Raw genomic sequence first — 19,741 nt, 5'->3', positions numbered from 1 at the left:
CTGAATAACTGCGAGGAGGTGAGGGAGTCACTGTCTATTTTACTGGAGATTGCTCTGTAGACACTAGAAGATAAGAGCTATATGGGTACTATGGTAGCTGAAGGGGAACTATAATCCACTATACAGTCATGGCCAAAAGTGTTGGCACCCTTCAAATTGTTCCTGAAAATGAATTCCCTTAAAAAACTAAACCTTTATTGATAATTTAGATTAAAAAAACACCTATTCCCGTGAAAAAAATGGAACAAAGTCCACAAAAATTAACAAAATAGAAGACCATGAAAAAGCACAACAAAGGACTACAATAACCTATCTGCACACCATCCTTACCGTGGAGGTTGACACCCTAAAAGATACGATTATTTGGCGCCCCCTCTCAACGTCGACTCACCCTATCTCCCCTATCTCACCCTAGATGAAAAGGTGGGAAAACAATATTCAATAGAAAGGGGATGAAGGAAGGGCAATAAAGGAAAAATGCAGAAAAAACCTTTTGTATAGGAAAAGATAACATTTCATATTATATCCACATGAAGGGCTAGCATAGAAAAAGGCTATTTAGCCTAAAAATACTAAGCAATATATGCTACCCCAAAATAGACCACTTTATAAAGAATTAGAAAATGTGATCAAAAAGAAGTACTAAACGTACATTGCCACAATTAATGATAGGCATAACCCCATGCAGTAATATACATGTGTAATCGCAATAATTTTCTGGGAGAAATACTTTATTTTCTGGAACAATTTCAAGAGTGCCAACACTTTCGGCCATGACTGGCTACTGTATGTGCCCAAGGCAGAAAATCCTGTAATCCTACACTTGTGCTAAATATATGATTCTTCTTCATTTCAATCTCCATCACTAATTCTACATCATACTTCAATGACTCTAACACATTTACAACTCAAAGTTCATGTTCACAGCAGTAATGGACACATATAGATAAAATTCTGTGTGCTAGATAAATAAAGGGCATTTTTCCAGTGTAGGTCATTAAACCTCTAAATTGATGCTTGTATAATAAAAAAGTATGTAAAAAATGCTTATTAAGGCTGGGTTCACACTTGTGTACCGTGGCTTTGCAGAGGACTGCGTACTTCCTCCCTGAAGCTCCGCCCACTTCCGAACGTCTTCCGTTTAGGTCCGCCTACTTCTGCATGCATCTTGCGTACCTATCTTTAACATTGGGTACGCAGGACATGCAGATGTATGCGGATGTGTACGGATGCGTCATTTTGACACACCTGCTGACCACACGGGAACGCAACTTGTGCGTTCCTGTGTGGTTGGCAGGCGCATCAAAAAGACGCATCCGCATACATCTGCATACATCCGCATGTCCTGCGTACCCAATGTTAAAGATAGGTACGCAGGACCTGTTGTGCGAGGTATGTTGTTGCCTAAAAGTTATCAATGGATAGACTCATTTCTGAGAGTTTGTGATTTATGACTTGGGTCTGGTTTGCTCAGGCTTCAAGGCATACAGTAGACCGATAGAAGATGGTTTTCTAAACTTAACATCCCACGTAAACAATGAACAATGTAATATTCATGTAATTTCCCCTCTTCTTGTCACTGTCTTGGCAGCTTTAGAAATCTGAGCTCAAGACTAAAAGAAAATTTGACGGAGACAATGATTTTGTGGTTCACATTTCTGGGGGGTCAGATCTAGATCTGATGGTGTGCATTCATTGACCTATCCTCAAGGAAACATTTTCCTTTTTTAGTTATTTGTTTAGTTTGTTATTATTTTGTTTGGTATTTCTCCCTTTTATGTATCTGTTTTGCTTGCTCAATACAAAAAGGGTGGGGGAACAAGAGGTGCAATAGTGCCCTATCACTAGTGACACTCCGATGTGAGTGGTGTAATGCAGTTCCACTCACCTATTCCAGTTGTGTGACCCACAACTGGCTTGAAGACATAACACAGTATCAGCTGCTGCAGGACCTCCACCGACCACTCCAACGTGGAAAAACTGCCAGAAAATATGGGAAGCAAGGTGTGCCACAGTCCGCGCTGCTGAGTCCACAAAATCACCTGGGATGCAAGATGTAGTAACAAAGTACTTCTTTATTCCTTCCTACGCGTTTCGGCGCCCTTCCTGGCACCTTCCTCAGGGAATGAGTCACACAGCAATGAGTCTACACTGTTGCATTGAGACATCACATCTAAACATTTCCTATGTTGTCACATTGTGATCTCCAATCTGCCATGACGTAATCACAAATGTTTCCAAATGTTCCATTTTCTGTCACTGGTCACAAGTTGTACATGACATAATTGGCAAAGACTACAATGAAAGTCTCATGTTAGTGCAACTTATCTATGATATGGTTGTTTTTTAACAGACTAATGACAGCTCTAAAATAGTCACACAACATCCAGCCACTGACAAGTTGCATAAATGTTTTTGGATGACTTGTCTGGGAACTGCTGTTGGGGACATATGTCGCCGTATAGCTCCGGTCTAAAAGTTATCAGTGCAGAGACTGGAGAGTTTATTTCTGGAGAGTGTGACTGGTGAGTGGTGACTCATTGGGTCTGGTTTTTCAGGCTTCAAGGGATAGACAGATGGAAGACGGATGAACATCCTCCATCCGTAATAGTGAGGGAAATAAGAGAAGATAACTTCATATTGATGTAACATATGATTTCCTCTCTTGTTGTAGGACTAAAGGTAGAAAATTCGACAAAAACAATGATTTGGGGGTTCACATATGTTGGGGTCAGATGTAGATCTGATTGTGTGCATTCAGTCTTCTTCTACTCTCAAGAAACATTTTCTTTTTTACTTGTTTTTTATTTTATTATTTTGTTTGTTATTTCTCCCTTTTATTTTTTGCTTGATATTGTAATAAACAGCTTGTTTGTTGTTTGTTTTCCCCTCCCTCAGCCTCTCATTTTAAACAGGACAACTCCTTTAGCACTTTAATATATTTGGCCCTTGTGTGCTCCAAAATAATCCATAGAATCTTGTAGTACGGTATTTAAGACCTCGACTGCTGTGATTGCATTGGGGACCTATTGACTGCATTTGGAGGTGGTGTGTAACTGGGGTGTTGGAGCTAGGTTGGTGTTTGATTTATGTTCATTTTTCAGCCTGAATGGAAGGTCAGTGGAGAAAGCTAGTCCCTTACAGATGGGCTTACCTCACATACTATTAAAATGTTTATGTGACATTTTTGTAGGAATACATCGTGTAAGCTGATATATACACACAACGCAGATTTCTTGCAGAAATGTGTGTGTCTAAAAGTGAGTTCCATTCACCTGGAAAGATTGTTTCTGTGGAAAACACATGCATTAACCCCCACTGAAAAATGGTGAATGATTAGGCAGCAAACTCTTAATCTGCTACCATCTCTTCTGTGGTGTAGCCTCCTAACAGTACAGGATTAGAAGCACCAAAAGTAAACTATCCCAAAAAGTTTCTACTTTTAGCTGCAAAATCATAGTTTCAATTTACCGTAATATACCTGATTGCTCTTGCTGAAAAATAATAACCCCTTTACCCCCAAGGGTAGTTTTGCCAATTTTTGCAATTCTGACCACTGTCCCTTTATGAGGTAATAACTCTGGAACGCTTCCATGGATCCCAGTGATTCTGACACTTTTTTCTTGTGACATATTGTACTTCATGATAGTGGTAAAATTTCTTTGATATAACTTGCAATTATTTGTGAAAAAAACAGAAATTTGGCGAAAATTTTGAAAATGTTGCAATTTTCCAACTTTGAATTTTTATGCCCTTAAATCACAGAGATATGTCACATAAAATACTTAATAAGTAACATTTCCCACATGTTTCCTTTACATCAGCATAATTTTGGAAACAAATTTTTTTTTTAAAAGTTAAACAGCAATTTCTCATTTTTACAACACCATTTTTTTAGGGACCACATCACATTTGAAGTCACTTTGAGGGGTCTATATGATAGAAAATACCCAGGAAATACCCAAAAGTGACAATTCTAAAAACTCCACCCCTGAAGGCGCTGAAAACTACATTCAAGAAGTTTATTAACCCTTCAGGTGCTTTACAGGAATTTTTGGAATGTTTAAAAAAAATGAATTTTATTCACAAAAAATTTACTTCGGATCCAATTTATTTTATTTTACCAAGGGTAACAGGAGAAATTGGACCCCAAAAGTTGGTGTACAATTTGTCCTGAGTATGCTGATAACCCATATATGCAGGTAAACCACTGTTTGGGCGCATGGCGGTGCTCGGAAGGGAAGGAGCGCTGTTTAACTTTTCAATGCAAAATTAGCTGGAATTGAGATGGGATGCCATGTTGCGTTTGGAGAGCCCCTGATGTACCTAAACAGTGGAAATCCCCCACAATTGACACCATTTTGGAAAGTAGACCCCCTAAGGAACTTATCTATGTGGGGATGTATGAGAGCACTTTGAACCGCCAAGTGCTTCACAGAAGTTTATAACGTAGAGCCGTAAAAATAAAAAATCATATTTTTTCACATAAATGGTCTTTTTGCCCCCAATGTTTTTTTTCCCAAGGGTAACAGGAGAAATTGGACCCCAAAAGTTATTGTGCAATTTGTGCTGAGTACGCCGATACCCCATATGTGGGGGTAAATCACAGCAGAGCTTGAAAGAAAAGGAGCACCTTTTGACATTTTCAACGCAGAATTGGCTGGAATTAAGATCGGATGCCATGTCGCATATGGAGAGCCCCTGATGTGCCTAAACAGTGGAAACCCCCCAATTCTAACTCCAACACACCCCTAACCCTAATCCCAATCCTAACCCTAAACACAAACCTAACTTTAACACACCCCTAACCCTAATCATAACCGTAATTCAAACCCTAACTTTAGCCCCAACTTTAACCCTAATGGGAAAATGGAAATGTCAGGCATCGGGTTCCTTTTGCTACACAGTGGGAATCCTGAGACTTACTCCTGGCGGTCTCTCATTCCTCTCCAGCCGCAGAGGATGTTGCTCAGCAAACTCGTCGGTCCCGGCGCTCTACCCAGACCAGCTCCGTGGGTTTGCTTGCTGCTGCCACCGCTGGCACAGCTATGGCAATGCATGCTGCTCAGCAGCGAGATTCTCCAGGGACTAAGTCCCCATGTCGGGCCACTGAGCATGCCCGTGGAGTGATCTCTGATTGGAGATCAAGGGTCACGTGCTCAGGTCCTGCTCGTGTTCGGATTGGTTCATCCGAGAAGCCGGGAAGGTCCCGGATGCTCGCGGCTATAAAAGGTTCACATGGCCGCTCAGCCATGCGCTAGGATAGCTTGTATTTTCAGACTATAAGGAGTGAGTGGTGTATGCATGTATAAATGTCTCTGGTGACTGACTCATTATGAAACCCCTTCCCTTGGTACGCATGTGTTGTGCAGCCTAGCCTGCTAGCGCCCAGGCTTAGGCGTAGGTAGGTCAGAGTTGAGTCAGGCATTAGCCATCATCAGTGACTCGGCACGCCTCAGTGCCCCGTGCTCCACACTCCATAGTCAGCGTCTATAGCGGCGCTCGTGGCAGTGACGCCGCGCGCTCAGTGGGCCTAGAAGGACTCTAACCCCGTATCCTTGGGGTAGAGTTCTGTGGCCGCTTGCTGTGCGCTCTTTGGCCGGGCTCTGTGAGTTAAACAGGCTCCGGTATCCACGTTCAGCGGCTGTGCGACTCTGTGAATTAACAGAGTCCGCTCCTGTTCACATTGGGTGACGTAACCCACGTGTGACTGTTTTAACGCCACTCTATTCTTCCGCCATTACCTTGCAGCAGTGTACCACCTCTGCACGGTGGACCCCGGGCTGCGAACGCACCTACTATTTTATAATTTGGTGCTTTCCGCCAGTCCTAACATCCTATTTCACGATCCCACCTTCAAGTTCCAATTTGGAACTTGCAGCTCTCTGGCGCCCCCTTACCCTCAGGTTAGTCAGGGAACTACACTTAGGATAAGTAGTCACCAGAAGGAGGGCGGCATGTATATTCCCAGTCCCAGGCAGGAAAAACACATGTAAAACCTTTGTTCTGTCCCTGGCAGAATCTATCAAATACCACAGAACACACTTTGCTGCAACTAGCTCCTAGTTCTGATATTAAAATCAATATCAGGTCAGGAGCCAACCCAACAGTAGTGTAGTGTTTGGCACAGAGGACGTGGCAATATGTTTTAGAGCAAGGAAAACGAAGCTAGTAAAATTTTTATAGTTTTACTCCAGAAAAATTATATGTGCTTTCACAAGATGCTGGCGGAGCCACCCGCACCTGCTGCACCAGCCTGGGATTGGATTTCCCGGAGGCCACTGAATCGCAGCAATGGATATGCGGGGCCTCTGGGCTTTCACAAGATGCCATCGGAGCCCCGAGCACCACCACCGAACCTGCCTCACCAGCCTGGGGTGGGATTTCCTGGAGACCACTGTACCTGCCGCACCAGCCTGGGATTGGAGTCATATCGCCAGACCACCGAACATCTACGGTGACCCTGCTCCCCCAGCGCTGCTTATCCCAACCCAGGTAAGCTGAATTCGGACTGTAAGACGGACCCCCATTTGACACATTAATTTTCTTTTCCTATTTTCCTTCTGAAAATTTGGGATCCGTCTTATAGCCTGAAAAATAAGGTACTTTTTTCCCCACTGTAAGTAGTTGCACTGCTCAAGGATATAGTCTAAGGGTGCTATATCAGAGTACTTTCCCACCCCTGATGAAGCTTTCTTGACCAGAGATACACATGGGGTTTTGTCCACTGATATTCCTCTAGACTGCTTTGGATTCTATATTCAGTGTGACTCGGAGAATCTACAGAGTGGTGACGTCACTGAGGAGAGAAGATTGGCGCTGGACACTGTAGAGAGCATCGGTAGGTGAGTATAGAATGGATCTGATATTTTATACCAATATCTACAGCAGTACTCACAGTTACAGTGCCAGGAAAATGAAAGATGAAAAGGTGCCAGTCTGCAGAGTTACTCCGAGTGAGGCAGAGGAAGAGTCCTACCCACTATTGATCTCAGAGCAATGCCAAATGTTATGTAACTTGCATAATATGAGGAAATATATTCTTTGTTTTTCTTTCCCTGTAGGAAAAAGTTGATGATAATCTATGACCCAGCAGAAGAATTTAAAGGAAAAATGCATTCAATTTCAGACACACATTCATCGCACTCCAGTCTGTGGTTTGCAATAGTTTCAAACAATGTGACATCAGAAAATTAGCTAATATTTAAATATTCGATCACGCTTGCTCATCACTAATTGAGACATAATAGGGAAAACATATGGTTCCAAGAAGGTCAAAAACTGAAATGAATAACAGCACATGACAAATTACACAATGTCATTATTTACCAAACACTAAGCCAAAAAGCAGAAGCAGTGTGTGAAAAATTAAGTACACCCTTATGCCGGGGTCACACTAACCGACACAAAATACGGTCAGTATTTTACATGCGTAATACGGATGAATGGCCCCTAAACAGTGCTCCGTATGTCATCCGTAATCAAGGTGTGGTCACGTATTTTGCGCATGTAAGCATCCGTATGCAATCCGTATGTAATCCGTATGCTGAGATTTTCTCGCAGGCTTGCAAAATGGACATATAATGGAGCCCTATGACAGGTTTTATAACACAAACCAAAGAATAGATATAGACACATAGAATGTATATATATATATATATATATGTATTCTATGTGTCTATATCTATTCTTTCGTTTCTTTATTAAAACTGTCAGTGTGAGTTTACTGTATAGCGCACTGAATTGCCGGCTTTGCTAAAAGACACCTGGTGCGTATTTCTCGCAAGTCACATGTGTGGTCCGTGTGTAATCCGTATTTTTTGCGCACCCATAGACTTGCATTGGCGTATTACGGCCGTACTACGCTGACAATCGCAGCATGCTGCGATTGGCACGGAGCGTAGAATACAGATGAGAAATATACGGCTGGTGCGAGGGACCCCATAGAGAATCATTGGTCCGTGTCTAATGCGTGCTTTTAGCGCCTCTCACTCGGCCGTATTCCTCGCCAGTGTGACCCCGGCCTTACTTCTTAAATAGGAACTAAGAGGGTAAGTAGCAGCTTGGTGCGGCTAATCAAATGCGCTTAATTAGTCGTTTATCAGCAAGAGTGACCACCTCCATAAAAGCAGAAGTTTGGGCAGTTTACTGCTCTGAACCATTTAGGTGTTTGCTAACACATCACTAGGAAATCTACTATATAAAGCTCAATGTGTGTGTATGTATGTGTGTGTGTCCGGGATTGGTATCTGCACCGTCGCAGCTACAGCCATAAATTTTCTGGACCCCGAGAGTGTCATAGGCTATGTTGTGAGGCAAAATTTTAACCCCGCGCGTTCCAATTCACCAAACAATTTTGCCCCTAGGTATATAATGGGGAAAAAGTGTATGTATGTATGTGTGGATGTCCGGGATTGGCATCTGCACCGTCGCAGCTACAGCCACAAAATTTTGCACAGTCACACGTCTGGACCCCGAGAGCATCATAGGCTATGTTGTGAGGTGAAATTTTAACCCCTCACGTTCCAATTCACCAAAATTGTGCCCCTAGGTACATAATGGGGAAAAAGTGTATGTATGCATGTGTGGATGTCCGGGATTGGCATCTGTACCGTTGCAGCTACAGCCACAAAATTTTGCACAGTCACACGTCTGGACCCCGAGAGCGTCATAGGCTATGTTGTGAGGCGAAATTTTAACCCCGTGCTTTCCAATTCACCAAATAATTTTGCCTATTACTCTTATCATTTCTATGGTGTTATCGTCCTTCTGTAAAGCTGGAAATAACACAATTTATTACCGTGCCAACACAGACCACCCTCTGACACAGACTGCAGGAGGAGCCCAGTATCACACAGGATAGGATTAGATAGACGGCTCAGCAGTCAGTATCACACAGGATAGGATTAGATACACAGCTCAGCAGTCAGTATCACACAGGATAGGATTAGATACACGGCTCAGCAGTCAGTATCACACAGGATAGGATTAGATACACAGCTCAGCAGTAGCAGTCAGTATCACACAGGAGAGGATTAGACACATGGCTCAGTAGTCAGTATCACACAGGATAGGATTAGATATACAGCTCAGCAGTCAGTATCACACAGGATAAGATTAGATACACAGCTCAGCAGTCAGTATCACACAGGATAGGATTAGATACACAGCTCAGCACACAGTATCACACAGAATAGTATTAGATACACGGCTCAGCAGACAGTATCACACAGGATAGGATTAGATTCACGGCTCTGCAGTCAGTATCACACAGGATAGGATTAGATACACTGCTCAGCAGTCAGTATCACACACAATATGATTAGATACACAGCTCAGCAGAAAGTATCACGCAGGAGAGGATTAGGTACACAGCTCAGCAGTCAGTATCACACAGAATAGGATTAGATTCACGGCTCTGCAGTCAGTATCACACAGGATAGGATTAGATACACGGCTCTGCAGTCAGTATCACACATACAGTAGGATTAGTTACACGGCTCAGCAGTCAATATCACACAGGATAGGATTAGATACACTGCTCAGCAGTCAGTATCACACACGATATGATTAGATACACAGCTCAGCAGACATTATCACACAGGATAGGGTTAGATACACAGATACACATGTTTATTAAAAGGCTCTTGAATGAGTTGAAAATAAAATACTATCAATACTTGGGTAATCATTTAGTTAATTTGTGTTGCAAATCTGTAGTGTTGAATATATGATGTGAAATGTTTTTATGTGCAATATAATCATTATAATTTGTTATAACTAACCACAGTTGGTTACTATGCCCAGGCAACGCCGGGCTCTTCAGCTAGTATATAAATAATATAAATAACATTAAGGGATTGCAAATCTGACATATCACCCTTAAAAAAATAGTTTATTAGACAATAAAATAAATAAACAATTTTTTTTAAGAGTTATATGTTCACATTTGCCCAGAAGAAAGACATCAATCAAACCCTCGGAATGCTCAAAAATGATTAAGGCAAAAGAGAAGCTACTCAGTCTCTATAGGCCTCAGCATGTTAAATGATCAAATTCATGACAGTACAATTAGGCCACGTTCACACGTTCAGTATTTGGTCAGTATTTTACCCCAGTATCTGTAAGCCAAAACCAGGAGTGGAACAATTAGAGGAAAAGTATAATAGAAACACGTCACCACTTCTGCATTTATCACCCACTCCTGGTTTTGGCTTACAAATACTGATGTGAAATACTGACCAAATACTGATCGTGTGACCATAGCCTTAGAAAAAAAGCTAAACAAGCAAGTCTTATTTGGAAGCGTTGCCAAAAGAAAGCCTCTTTGTTCTGAAACAAAAAAAAAAAACATTGCAGCACCACTAAAGTTTGCAAAATTGCATCTGAACAAACTCTAAGGGCCCTGTCACACACAGCGAGATCGCTGATTTTGTGACGCATCAGCGATCTCTCCAGCGATATCGCTGTGTGTGACGGGGATCAGCGACAGGCCCCCCTGCCGGGTATCGCTTGATCGCCCTGGGCCGTTTTTTGATCGTTGGTCTCCCGCTGGCCAGCACACTGGTATCTAGGGTAAACAACGGGTATGCAAGAGCCGCACTGCTCTTAGATACCCGCTGTTTACATTGGAAACCAGCTTGCTCGCTGGTCCTGATCGCTATTTCTCCCTAATTATTTCATAAGTGTTTTTCATGTTTGTGTGTTGTTTTATTTTTACCTTGTTATATCTTTTATTGTAAGCACGGTATATTTTATATTAAAGCTTTTAATCTTTAATAAGTTTGATCCGTGTATGCTCTAAAGAATCCATAGCCTTTCATAGAGTGTGCGACCTTTTTGGTTGTCTGACAGCAACATATTTTGGTGACTTATCTCCCCGTCTCTTTGATGAGTGTTTGCAGCTTGTTAAGTAACTGGGGTGTGTGGATTATGTTGGGGCATGATTTATGCTCACTTTACAGCCAAGAACAGAGATTGAGTGCTGGACTGAGTGAGAAGAGAAAAATTGTCCCTTTCAGACGCACCCCACATCAAGTGCTGAGAAGTGCGTACGTGACACTCACCAGAAAGCTTGCATCAGGCAGAATGGCTGAAAAAGCTAAGAATCAAAGTTTTGCTGTGGCCCAGTTAAAGTACAGACCTCAACCAAATTGAAATGCTGCGACAGGACCCTAAGAGATGTGTGCCTAAACTAAAGCCCTCAAACCTCGATGAACTTTAAGGGAACCTGTCATGCCAAAAAAACGCTATTAACATGCAGGTTATTGAGCAGGTTAATGGCGTTCTGAAGCTGCCTAGAGCTGGCGTTGAGTTCCCCGCTGCCAGGAGGAAATTAACTATATTCCTCTCAACAGCCTCAGGCTTTCAGTCATCTAGGTGCGCTGGCGTGGCACCAGTCACCACTCGGTGCATAGTCAGCAGTGTCTGTAATCACACCCCGGTACTGACTGACAGTTGGCACTAATGCTGAGTTGAATGTCAATGCCGGGGCGTGGGCACAGACACTGCTCACTATGCACGGAGTGGTGACTGTGAATTAATTCTTACTCCTTTAAAGAAAAATAAGTTATAACTTGGTGTGCATTATATGTAAATACTGTAGCTTACCATTCTTTAGACTCATGAGGGTCCTGGTTGTCAGGCCCCTTACAATCAGCATTTTATTACCTATCTTGTAGATAGTTGAGAACTTGATGAGTTGGGGCAACCCTTTTAACTAGCTTGGTTGCCAGAAGTGAAATTACATACTGTACATTTCTAAGCAGACATCAGTTTAAAGGGAACTGTAACTTAGTAACATAGTTAGTAAGGCTGAAAAAAGACATTAGTCCATCCAGTTCAGCCTATATTCCATCAGGGTAAATCCCCAGATCTACATCCTTCTAAAGAACCTAATAACTGTAAGATACAATATTGTTAGGCTTCAGGAAGACATCCAGGCCTCTCTTGAACCCTTCGACTGAGTTCGCCATCACCACCTCCTCAGGCAGGGAATTCCAGATTCTCACTGCCCTAACGGTAAAGAATCCTCTTCTATGTTGGTGGAAAAACCTTTTCTCCTCCAGACGCAGAGAATGCCCCCTTGTGACCGTCACCTTCCTTGGTATAAACAGATCCCAGAGATATTTATATTGTCCCCTTAGGCCGGGATCACACACAGCGAGATACGGCCGAGTCTCGCAGGTTAAACCCAAGCTCTGGCGCCGGCACTCCGGAGCGGAGCGTGCAGCCGCACAGCAATACATGGAGCTGCACACTCCGCTCCGGTGTGCCGGTGCCAGAGCTTGGTTTTAACCTGCGAGACTCGGCCGTATCTCGCTGTGTGTGATCCCGGCCTTATACACTTATACATGGTTATTAGATCGCCCCTCACTCATCTTTTTTCTAGACTAAATAATCCTGTGATATAGGAAATGTCTGATCAACAGTCATCATATTATAGAACAGGATGTGCTGATCACAAAAGTTTTAGTAAAACTTGTATTTTATTCATTGAAATTCCTGGTGTTTCTATGCATGAGTCCAGTGAGCGGTCCTAATCTGTAATTGACGGTATATCTTGTATGACTGTGCATATAGAGATAGCTGTCAATCACTAGTAGGACCGTTAGGACTTTATATGCATACAAACCCCAGGGATTTCTATGAATAAATTACAATTTATGCTGGATCTTTTCGCACAAACCCTTACATCATTCTGCTCAGCGTCTCCTTCTCTACACCATGCTGCCCACAGATCAGACGGCATATACAAATGACTGCTTCCTTTAGGCTATGTGCACACGTCCGTTAATCCTGCAGATTTTATGCGTTTTTGCCGCGTTTTTTCACCGTGAAAACGCTGCAAAAACGCATAAAATAAGCAGCCCATCGAATTCAATGGCATTCCGCACATGCTGTGCTAATGCTGTGTATTTTTCCGCTGCAAAATCGCATCGTGGAAAAATACACAGCAGGCTCATTCTTTGTGCAGAATCGCGGGAATTCCGCACACATAGGAAAGCATTGTTCCACTTACTTTCCGCATGTGGCTATGCCCACCATGCGCAAAGTAAGCGGAAAATGTGCGGATGGTACCCAGGGTCTGGAGGAGAGGAGATTCTCCTCCAGGCTCTGGGTACCATATCCATTGTAATAAAAAGAATTAAAATAAAAAGTCGTGATATTCTCACCTTCCGGCGTCAGCCGCAGCGTCCCCAGGCCTCAGCAATGCTTCCGGCATCTTCCGGTCCCAGTAATGCCTTGCGACAATGACCCGAGATGACGTAGCGGTCTCGCGAGATGCTATGTCATCAAAGGTCATTGTCGCAAAGCATCACTGGGACTGGAAGATGCTAGGAGCATCACTGAGGCCTGGGGACGCTGTGGCTGACGCCAGAAGGTGAGAATATCACGATTTTTTAATTTTTTATTATTTTTAACGCTATATATTTTTACTACTGATGCTGCATAGGCAGCCTCAATAGTAAAAAGTTGATCACACTTGTCAAACACTATGTTTGATGAGTGTGACCAACCTGTCAATCAGTGTTGACAGCTAGTTTATTGCGGGAAAAGCGTGGGAATTCCGCAACGTGTGCACATAGCCTTACAGCACAGTTCATATTCCAGGCAAGTAATGTTTATAAGGGCAATGTGTATCAGCTCTGCAGTAAAATATACTTAGGCCGGAGTCACACTGGCGAGGAATATGGCCGAGTGAGAGGCGCTAAAAGCACGCATTAGCATGCTGCGATTGTCAGCGTACTACGCCCGTAATACGCCAATGCAAGTCTATGGGTGCGCAAAAAATACGGATTACACACGGACCACACGTGTGACTTGCGAGAAATACGCACCCGGTGTCTTTAGAAACCCTGTCATAGGGCTCCATTATATGTCCATTTTGCAAGCCTGTGAGAAAATCTCGCCATACGGATGCCATACGGATTACATACGGATGCTGACATGCGCAAAATACGCGACCACACCTTGATTACGGATGACATACGGAGCACTATTTAGGGGTCTGTCATCTGTATTACGCATGTAAAATACTGACCGTATTTTGCGCAGGTTAGTGTGACTCCAGCCTTACAGTAACACTCTCTGAAACCTTCCAGCTGAACTGGAGAGTTATCGGATTGTCCCACTTCTGCAAAAATCCTACAGCCTGGTAATGCTTGTGATGATCTATCAATCTTATATTTTCACAATGTATTGGTTGTAATAGATCAGCCAAGAGAATTAGGTGCAAATTTCAAACAGAGCATATAGTAGTTTATAAACCATTTTGTCTTTGGGAATATCAATGTGAATTTAAGCAAAATATTGAAAACCTGAAAATATGATCACATGTGGCAAATGTACAGTCAGCATACCTGCTTCTTTTGTCCGATCCTCAGAGCATTTATGTCAGATATCTGTGTTAGAAAACTCCGAGAGATTCTGGTACGTATTAGGATGAAACATCTGGGATATTTTAACAGCAGGCTGAGATACAGTACCACTGTTTATTGGAACATTTATAAACACAGTAACCACATATGCTAAACACATCCATCTGCCTGACATAGTTTGTGTCTATAAAGGTTACAGAAAATCCTCTAAAGTTTACAAATATTCGAACATTTCATTTGAAAGAATGTCCACTATATTGTTAGAAATGCTTCAGTTATTTGTTGGATACTAATGCCACTATACAAAAGAGCTTTTCTGGGTCAGGCAGGTTTTTCTGCAGTCTGTCTCATTGCAGCTTGATAAAGTCTAGCGGTGCGCAATAAGCACATGGTCAGGATTCCACTAGGTTTGCCTGTGGGGGCAGTTGTTACATGACTGCTGTTATATAATTTGTTTACTTGCGTTCATGTACTGACCAACTCTTTTCCTGCTTCTCTCAATGTTTCACTGAGAGACTCAGTAGGAAAAGTGAGTGTAATCAGTGACGTAACCAGAGCCCAATGGGCCCTGGTGTAAAATTTGGACAGGGCGCCCCACCCCCACATATTTGTCAGATGTATGGGCCCCTTTAATGTTCTAATTCTTAGAAGGACATCTGATTTGCCCCCTCTCCTTCATTACATAGTAATGTTATCCTGGCCTCTTCCACACATAGGCCCCTATCATGGTCCCCTTCCTGGAATATGTACCCCATCCTGGGACCCATCCTTGTTCATGTGTCCCCCATCCTGGTATATGTCCCCCATCCTAGTACATGTTTCCACATTCTGCCAGTGTTTCTGTTCACTGCTTAGAAAATAAAATAAAAACTCCTACTCACCTTCCCTGTGCTCCCCCCCGCTACGCGGCACCGTCTTCTGAAGCCAGCAGCTGACTTCATCGTTCAAGTGATGGGAGAGTCACGTGAATGCTGATGTCAGCTGATGGCCTCTGATTGGCCGGCAGAGTGTATTGCAGCGCACAAACCCGGCGAGCTTGTACACTGCAATACACTTCATCTGCGACCGCGGTCGTTACGCCACTGATTATAATTATAATTATGGGAATCATATATGAGCAGTCACATGATGACTGCTCCCCAGACAACCCTAGCGGAATCCTGACAGTCTGCAAACTGAACATTGATAGTATTTGTCATGCTTCAGTCAGATAGACTGAAGAAAACAAGGAAAAAGTGTTTCAGCTCACCAAACATTCATCCGATTGAGGTTAGGAAGCTTCCTGAATTCAGTCAGTAAGGGCTGGGAGCCAGGACAGGACAGTTGTGTCTCGTAATGTTAAAGCTGGGAGCCCAGCCATCCAGGGCCTATGGGCTGACAGTCACACGGCGGTGGAGGAATACAGGGCAGCATCAATATGGTAGCTGCTAACTTCGTGGGAACAACCCTAAACATCCGGGGCAAAACGGACAGGGAACTCCTGAAGTGGGTTGGGCTGACCAGACAAGAAGCTGTGGTACAGAAGGAAATGGTATGACCCTGTGATATCCATGGAGAAGTGAGGGACAGTACAGGGAGCAGAATGGTGATGTTTTGTGAAGAACCTTGTGCTATTTCTGTGACCAAACTGGATAAGCTGAGTAAACTTGTTTTGTTAAAGTTGAACCTGGACTCTGACTGACGTAGTGCTGAAGGAAAAGAAGGGCCAGCAATCCAGGGAGGACCCCACCTTACAAGTAAGTGCACTACAGAAGGGACAGTGTGTTTATGTGATGGAAGGCAAGTGTCACGAAGTGACTTGCCCAGTGTGACCCGACCCGACGATCGGTCGGACACAAAACCAACACAGACAAACAAGGGGACACCGGGGAAAAAACTGCAACGGTGGGCCCTGCAATAGGGAACGGGGAAATGGACACCTCCTGAACTCTCCTAAGGAAGTGCCCTGAACTCTCCTGACGTTCCCTATACAGGTTTTTTCAACCTGTTGCCGAACAGGATACCTGGGTCCCTCACTTGCCCTGCACCTATCCCTTACTAGGGAACTGGCAAGTGCGGACACTGGTGCAACTGCTGTACTAATAAAATACCAAGGAAAATAACACAGGGAAAAACAAACATCACTTAGCTTGCTCTGCAGTAATGCTATGGACCGCAGAGTAAGGCACCCGAACACGGCTTCCAGCAGAATCACCACTGCTCCAGATAAGCTGCAAACACCACTGTTCAAGATAGCTCGTCTCTTCAGCACGGTTGGTCTCCAAAAGGCAGTGTATCACCAACAGTGAGCTGCAGCACCAGGTGGCCTTATAAAGGGAGGTGGGAGTGGCACCCTCCTGCATAGATAATTAATCACAATGCAGTAACACCAACGGCCACCAGGGGTAAAATCCCACCAGCAGACTAACTAAAGTTGTAGTAACACCAGCAGCCACCGGGGGAAAAACTGACATTAACCCTCGATGGCCAGAAAGGAAAAAAGTTTAAATGTGAGCAGCCCAAAACTGACACACATCCAAAAATGGATCATGACGGTACCCCCCTTACAATGAGGGGCATCTGGACCCTCAATACCGCACCTCACCAGGAAACCATCTACAGTGAGGATGCCTAGATCCACCAGAGTTCACCTCAGCCACCACCTGACTCTCAGGTTTATGGCAAACGCAGACTGATGGAAGTGACAATAACGTATGCTCCGGAGGAGCCACAAATCTCCAGAGTGCCGACCTGGGGAATGAGTTGTATATGGGCACTACTGGGGGTAACTACAGCTGGTAAGTCCCTGGGCTGAGGTTGGCCGACATCTGATATGGCCCGATCACCCGAGAACTCCAGACCCCAGCAGCACACTTCCATTGGATGTTTTTGGTGGCCACCCATACATACTCGTTCACATACAGGTCCGGACCTGAACATTTATTGTCACACACACGTTTGCCACAAGACGGTGAACTCTTCAAGGAACTGACAACAGGGGCATCCCCCTGTGTCACCACACACACCCCCACAATTCTGAGAGGGAACCACCACCCTCCTCTGACCCCCTCCTCCTACAAGGACTCTGACACTCAGGGTTAGCTAGTGGTGAGGGTTGAGACTTGCCCCTATTCCCTGGCAGCACCTCTGCTGCTCCCACTGGAGAAGAAGGAGACGGTTGTAGACAGGCGGTAGAGACAGTAGCCCTCAGGCAACAGCCCTCACACGACTGATCCCAGCTGACTACTTCCCTAGACTGCCAATCTATTACCGGGTTTTGTCTTTCCAACCAAGGGAGGCCTAAGACGATAGGTCATGGTATACCTCCCAAGACGTAGCATGACAGGGACTCTTTATGATGAGTCCCTATACGTAGATGTATATTTTCTACGACTTGGGTCAACCTCCCCTGGCTCAGTGGGACAGAGTCAATGGCCTGGATGCTTAGGGGTTTGGCCAGCATCCTACACCTCAGGCTATGGATCTGAATAAAGTGAGTGTCCACCAGATTGACTCCCTCTCCACTGTCCACAAACACCGGTATGCCCTCAGGTACCCCGCCAACCAACACTTCTGCTGACATAGTACACTGAGAGGGCAAAATGGAGGAAATATACACTCCCTGGTCTCCTCCCTTCACACGACCAGGGGGACGCGGCTTCTTGGGTGGCATAGAAGTTTTGGCGCGAGCCGGGCAGACCCTGAAAAAATGGCCAGTCTGCCCACAGCAAAAACATGCCCCCAAACCACAACGAACCACAGGCAACACCATTGGGGAACCAACTCATGCCACCTGCCTGGGCTCGTCCAACTGCACCAAAGAGTCCTCCCTAGCGAGGACTATAGGAGGCATATTCGCCAAAGCCGCAAAAAACTCATCCATCGACTGTAGAGATGGTGAATGGGCCGGCAGGTAGAAGGCCCAGGATTGGGGTCACCTTTAAGGAGGGATATGATGAATTCCACCCGCTGTTCCTCACTCCCTAATCAACGATGGCGGAGCCTGAAGTGTAGCTTGCAGGCCTGCTGAAAAGCAAAAAAATTATCTCTCCCTCCAGAAAACCTGTCTGGGAGAGATAACTTGGGTTCTGGTTGAGCCTGCACCTGAGCTGAGGCCCTGAACCCCACCAACTGCTGCTCCACCACACCACGCAGCACCCCACGCTCCTCAGTGAGGGTCTGCAGCAATTGGACACAGGTCTGCATTAGGGCCATGGCTCACCAGAAAAAATGTGCAGTTGGTGATAATGTCACAAACTGACTTGCCCAGTGTGACACGATCCGACGATCGGTCGGACTCAAAGCCAACACAGACAAACAAGGGGACACTGGGGAAACATAACAGTGGGCCCTGCAATAGGGAACGGGGAAATGGACACCTCCTGCACTCTCCTAAGGAAGTGCCCTGAACTCTCCTGATGTTCCCTATACAGGTTCTTTCAACCTGTCGCCGAACAGGATACCTGGGTCCCTCACTTGCCCTGCACCTATCCCTTACTAGGGAACTGGCAAGTGCGGACACTGGTCCCACTGCTGTACTAATAAAACACCAAGGAAAATAACAGACAGGGAAAAACAAACAACACATAGCTTGCTCTGCAGTCATGCTACGGACCGCAAAGTAAGGCACCTGAACACAGCTTCCAGCAGAATCACCACTGCTGCAGATAAGCTGCAAACACCACTACTCAAGATAGTTCCTCTCTTCAGCATGGTTGGTCTCCAAAAGGCAGTGTATCACCAACAGTGAGCTGCAGCACCAGGTGGCCTTATAGAGGGAGGTGGGAGTGGCACCCACCTGCATAGATAATTAATCACAATGCAGTAACACCAGCGGCCACCAGGGGGAAAAACCCACCAGCAGACTAACTAAAGTTGTAGTAACACCAGCAGCCACCGGGGGAAAAACTGACAATAACCCCCGATGGCCAGAAAGGAAAAAAGTTTAAATGTGAGCAGCCCAAAACTGACACAGATCCAAAAATGGATTGTGACAGCAAGGGTGCGACAGAGCAGCCACTACTAGACATGACTACCCCCTGTCCTCCGTTTCACAGTGCACGGACATAAAGATCCTGAGCCGATTCCTAGGTGAATAAACCATATAAAAAACAGAGGGAAGTCCAGTCACCAGCAAAATGACATGCTAAATAAAGGAATATTAGGCTATGATATAAAAAACCTTTATCCTTTATTGTAATTCTATAAAAACATCCTGCTTACGTTGTTTCATACCTCACAGGGTCCTTAGTCGTAGCCTAAGGAGATCTCATATATATACATAAATACATGTGTGGTCAATACATAAGACCACCACATGACTTATTACTTCCAAGGACCTTACAAAGGACCACGGGACATTTGTTAAGTGTTTAGGAAAG

Source organism: Dendrobates tinctorius, unplaced genomic scaffold, assembly GCF_039654945.1.
Source record: "Dendrobates tinctorius isolate UK_male_01 unplaced genomic scaffold, ASM3965494v1 ptg000003l, whole genome shotgun sequence".
Classification (NCBI taxonomy): Eukaryota; Metazoa; Chordata; class Amphibia; order Anura; family Dendrobatidae; genus Dendrobates; species Dendrobates tinctorius.
The sequence above is the reverse complement of the archived record's forward strand: the minus strand, read 5'-3'. Positions refer to the sequence as shown.